We start from the raw sequence: 6,000 nt of genomic DNA, 5'->3' as shown, positions 1-6,000 counted from the left end.
CTGGTGCCCGAGGCTCTGTGGTTTCCTACCGTACGTCTTCCACCACCGTTATGCCCCCTTCAGCCAGCGGAGCCCTCCCACAAGAGGGGTAGATCGATGAGAGGCTGTCCTGGCAGTGGGGCTAGTTTGTGTGTGCTGTGCTGGTGTCTGGTGGTGTTTGGGTCCTCTCGGGCCATGCCATAGCTGAGGTAGGGGCTTAGAGAGATGGACTCCTGCTCTGTTTTGAACGCCTGCTCCATCTTACAAAGACCTTACGTAAAGGTGACTGCAAACCTGAATGCTGAGCTATTCCTTATTCTTCCCGTCCTTTGCAACTGCGGCGGGTTGCACAGCAATTTGCAGAAAGCTTGTTGATGAAACACAAACCCTTGCTGGCCTGCACACAGGAATATGCCAATGCTGGGCATGCAACCAGCAGAGCATGTAAGCTTCTGTTCCCCTCTTTCTTTGAACCACCTTTCTGCTTCAAACAATCTTCAGAGAAAATGATCCAACAACTCCATATCAAAGCCCTACAACCAGTGGTCATGAATAACTTCAGAATAAACAAGTCCTGTCTTGTAGCAGGGCTGAGGGGAGGGAGCGGTGCGATTGCTCTCACGTTGCCTGCCACACTTAAAATGGAGTGAGGCCTGGGAAAGCAGCACTGAGCTGATACAGCTCAAGCAGTGTAGCATTTGAAGGTCCCTACCCTCTTGCTATGCCTGACCAGCCATTACAACACCAGTCGCTACTGCACTGCCTCAACCTTGCTCTGAGAGAGTAGTCCAGCCCCTGCAGTATCATTTGGAAAGAAGGATGGGTTAAAGCCCTGGAGGTTTGATAGTTGACCACCGGTGCTTAAAATCTGAGAACTGTGTACAGTCTGGAGGCCTTTATAGCTGTGCTGAATTACCACTGGCCTCGCACGTTGCCAGAAAGCATTATGTGTCTCTGGAACCCATTTGTTTTCATTTACTGCACAAAGCAAAACAGACCCTGGCTTACAGACAGCTCCTCTGTGCCGGGGCTATAATTCTGTTGCACTGATAAATGTCGTCGTTACTGACACAACACCAGCAGCCCAGGCAACTTCTCCGTGGCGGCAGAACATAGGTGCTTGGGTCTTATGGAAAGGGATATTTAGACCTGGCTTGGAAGAGGGCTTAGTCTGCACAGGGAGGGTGCTTGTGGCAGGCCTTGGAGGACATGGGTAAGAGGTGGCAGAGAGGCCTCCCGTGACTTGCAGCCAGCTTTCAGGGCAGCGTCTGTCTTTGTGTTTGAATATTCTCTTTGAAGGACAATTCTGTAACCTGAAGAAAGAAACTTTGTGATTGGTGTCTGTACTACCAGGCACAGGGAGAAAGGTGAGCAAATGAGCACTTAACAGAACTCTGAAGTAGATATCCATAGGGACCGCTTCCCTTTAGCAGCCCAGTGCTATTCTGGCATAATATTCAGGTGTTGCAGCTAGCAATTTGCTGTGATGCTCAGCATCACTGGTGCCCCTGGCTAAGAAGCTCATAGTCTTACATTTCAAACTGCACTGTAAAGCTAAGATAGAGGGATGTTATATCCATTTTACAGACAGGAAGACTTAAACTAAGAAGAGCTTATATAACTGTCCCCACGGAAACTTAAAAAAAAGTAAACAGAGGGACTGTTAACCTGTCTCAGTGTGCACTGGATGAGTACAGCCTCTTAATGAGTAGGATGGTCTGTACTTAAATTTTGTCCCTCACAGAGAACATCATTCCCAACAACCAGAATGGTCCCTTATGTGCTGAAAAGAGCTTTTGGGGCAAGGGAGACCTACTGGCAATGGAAGAGGATCAGGTTAGGGAACATACACAAGTCCATAGGACTTGATGGGATACACCCACAAGTGTTGAGGGAACCGGTTGATGTCACTGCAAGACCACTCAGTTATGTTGGAAAGATCATGGTGATCAGGAGAGGTGCCTGAGGGCTGGAATAAAGCAGATGTCACCCCTATCTTCAAAAAGGGCAAGAAGGAGGATCTGGGGGGGCTACAGGCTGGTCAACCTCACCTTGATCCCTGGGAAAGTGATAGAGCAAATAGTCCTACTGCTACTACTTCCAAACATATGAAGGACATTTTTATGGTGAGGGTGGTTGAACAGTGGAACTGGTTTCCCAGAGAGGCTATGTAGTCTCCATCCTTAGAGCTATTCAAAACTCAACTGGACATGGTCCTGAGCAACTTGCTCTGGTTGACCCTGCTTTGGGCAGGGGCTTGGACTAGACGATCTCCAGAGGCCCCTGCCAGCTTTATCCGTCCTGTGATTCTGTGCAAAGGCAGTGGTTCAATGGAGACACAGTAGTTAGAGCACTATCTTTAACATAACAACATGTTATAACAACTCAGTGCTCTGCTGTTATTCCAAAAAGGTCTGTCAACTATGTAACTTCCCAATCTGCAGTTCTTCACTTGTGAGATCAGCCATGGAGGTAGACTCTCATTTCCTGAAATGATAGAGCTAAACAGATAAGGGCAAGGCAAGAGCTTGCTCAATCTGTTAGTTATATAACCACATAAATATAACAGTCACTTTTCTTAGCATCAGGTACTTACTCTGTAATTGGTATCACTTAATGTAAAGCGCTGTTCTCCATTTCCCTTCTCAATTTTAACGGCTGATGTAATTGCAGTTTTGCAAACCTTGGTAGCATGCTAATGCAGTCACTTCTGTATCAAGTTAAGTACTTATCACTGTTCACGATATACTACTGTAAGACTTGCATGATCGCAAAAATGAGAGCAAACTGTGGAAGCAGACAAGTTGTTTGGTAGTATCATGAAAGGAACAAGTGCTAAGACAGTCCCTAAGAAAGAAACCCACGGGGTCAAAATCTTTTTGTACATGAATTCATATTCTGGGTAAGGTACAGAAATTGCTTCAGTAATAGCCCAACTACCTGAATTTTCATATGGGAGAGGTGAAGAAAAATCCCACTATAAACTGAAAGACTGCAGATGTGAGAGGCAGAAACGTTACTAAACGTATTCAATAGCTTGGAAATTCACAACCACTGTAAGGTGCATGCGTTAGCTTTTGGAGCCAGCACTTCAGCTACCGTTGCAGAGATTGTGGGGATTTCCCTGAACATGTTTGCCTGTGTAGTAACTGCCTCAGATACAAGCCCCACCAAGATAGGGGGCTGCTCGTGCCTTTGCTGCGTTCAGGGTGGAGAACGAGATAGTTTATACTGATAGTGACCTGATCAGTACTGACTCCGCCAGAGAATTAAAACTGCACCCTCCACCGTAGTCCCAGCTGAACTGCCTCTCTGGTTCCTTTCTTCATCTGCTTCAACAAGATACTGCCACTTGCAGTGTTTCCCATATGTGCCGACCACATCCTATACGTTTAGTCTTGGCAGGGCACTCGCTATGTAGCTTTGAATATAAATGAAATGATCACAAACTCAGTCTGAAGTTGTGTTCAAATAGCTTGCACCTGACACACTGAGGACAAATACTTACTTAAAGGAACATGACAGAAAAAAGATGGGATGTAGGATGGGATGGGATGTAGGCATGAAGGTTTTTATTCAACCTTGCCTCGGGAGTTGATCAAACTCAAATGTTATTTCCTTTTTCCACTTGTTTTTTATTTTGTGTCTTGTGAGAAGCCCTGCCACGGGCCTAGCCTCCCACTGCACAGAGAGGCTCAGGACTGATGACGAGGTGGAGGCACCAGGCAGGACAGCGGGCACTGAACTGACACCCAGGGGTTCACCACTCCACGCTGAAGTTGCCCCCTTAAGCTACAAGGCAAAAAGGTTGTGGGCTAATGGGGAAGTCAGCTTAGCTGGTAGGAGTGAGAAGTCATCTTTGAAACACCCGTGTGTCTGAATAACACTCAGAAGAGCCTGTCAGAAAAATAGGAGAAATACCCATAAAAGCTCATCTTTGTCCATTTTGTACAGGAAACAGACGTTTCTGTTTCTGAGGTGGGGAAAGGGGAGAGAAAGTGCTGTACTTTTGCTGTAAATGGTCAGCAGAAAAGTGAAAACTTCCACCTGGAAATGAAGGGTAGGTCCTCGTGAGAGCTGGAATGTGGAATGTGTTCCACAGAAAAGAATGGAGATGAGCTCTGGCGTGAATACTGACTCAGTTTTAGTAAGCAGAGTTTATTTGCATCTGCAGTGAGGTCTCAACTAAAATGTACTCGCATCTGTTTATACCAGTGGTGTAGTCAGCCTAGCAAACGTCAGCAGCTGCCCTTCAGTTAAGTGAAGGAAGAGGATGTCTCCATTCCCTGGAATTGCCCCGCCACGTCTCATTAACTCAGGGTTACTGGGATTTGAACAAAGCCATAAGCTCACCTCCCAGCCCATACTGCCTGTAACAGAAACAATCAGACCCTGCTCAGTGAGCTTCTCATTTTCCCCATGCAGCACTAAAATCCAGTACAGTGTGCTGCAACATCTGTAGGTGATTCCATGCACGGAGGAGCATATTGATGCCTCTGCACAAGATGAGATTGGGGTCACTTCTGAAGCATTTGGTAATACTTCTGTTGAAAGGAGAAGCAGCCTGCTTTGTTTATGGTGCAGGCGTTTGCTTTACTCACAGTGGAACTTTGATCGCCCTCTTCGGCTACAAAACCAGGGTGCGAGCTGCCGCCTGAATTCAGTAGGGTGCTGCTCGTTTCCACTGGTTCAGAATTTGGCCCATTTTCTTGCACCATGTACAGATAAATCCAGCACCTTTGGAGGTCCCCTCCCAAGAAATGGCCGATATGTTCTTGGGAGCTTTGTGTTCTTACAAAAACGCTGGCCTGCCTGAAGACATAAGCACCTAAAGATGCCTGTGTGTGCACACCATTCAAGTCAGCAGAGTTATTCCCGTGCCTGAAGTGAAAGAACAGTTACTCTGCTTGGGCCAGCATGCTGACGGATCCAGAATAATGCAAGTATTTCTCAGTTCTTTTTGCAGCGAGGACCAAGAAAGCACCAAAAAAGTTTGTTCCACTGAACTGACATATGTCCATCCAAGAAAGCAGTTGTGCTTATTTGGATTTATCTGAGGCTTTTCCATGCCACTTCCCTAAGAAAAACACATCCTAGCTTGACTGATCATAGGGGCAACCACAGCAATTAGTTCCACTGATAGCTTATCCGAACAGCGGCCAGAGGTATTGATCAGGGAAAAAGCTGTTTGGAGTAGTGACATCTGAAACTATTGGTTTTAAAACAGCCAGAAATACAGCTATTGATTGACTGAAGGGGATTTTTCTGGCCTTTAAGAGTACAATTTTGCTTTCTTAACTCAGCAGGACACTGTGCTGTGGACTTGGAGAACAATTTTTAAAGAAAGCTTTAAGAAACAAAAAATTGCAGCAGGGGTGATGGGACACCTTTGGAGAAAATTATGGACAAGTATAGGAAGCCAGAGTTATTTTTTTGATTACTGCCCGACCATCCCAATCTGAGACCTGAAAACATTACCCAGACTTGTTGGGAAAGAAATAAAAGGCAGAATCTGTTGCTCAGAATTTGTCTGGGACGTCCATATGCGCATCTCTTTCCTGGGGATAGGAAGGCAAGCTACTTTTCTGGGACTGAGAGACAGCTAGTCAAATTTGCAAACTGAGGAACATGGAGATTAAAAGTGGTTTGTGGGGTGGAGCACACCATTGAGAAAGCAGAGCTTGGATTTGTTCCAGCATTAGGCAGACAGTCCTGTGCCAGCTGGAGGACTTTTACTATATTTTTCTCCAGACCTCAGATTATCTGCCTTAATTCGTGCCCAAATCCTTCCCTGCACAGAGGGATAGCACATGGCACTGTGTTGAACCTCCACATCAGGAGAAATTTCAGACAGCAAAATGGTTCACCTAAAGCTTTCCAGAGTAGTTAGAGAACAAATGTCTCTCTTTTTCTCCTTTCTTTTCAAGCAGTCATTGCAAAAACAAACAAATTTCAAGTACAGTCTGTAAAGACTTGTGATCCAGGCATTCAGCGCATGTATTGCGAGTCCGTCTGTCATCG

Source organism: Dromaius novaehollandiae, chromosome 9 (genome assembly GCF_036370855.1).
Source record: "Dromaius novaehollandiae isolate bDroNov1 chromosome 9, bDroNov1.hap1, whole genome shotgun sequence".
Classification (NCBI taxonomy): Eukaryota; Metazoa; Chordata; class Aves; order Casuariiformes; family Dromaiidae; genus Dromaius; species Dromaius novaehollandiae.
This window is presented reverse-complemented; position numbering follows the sequence as displayed.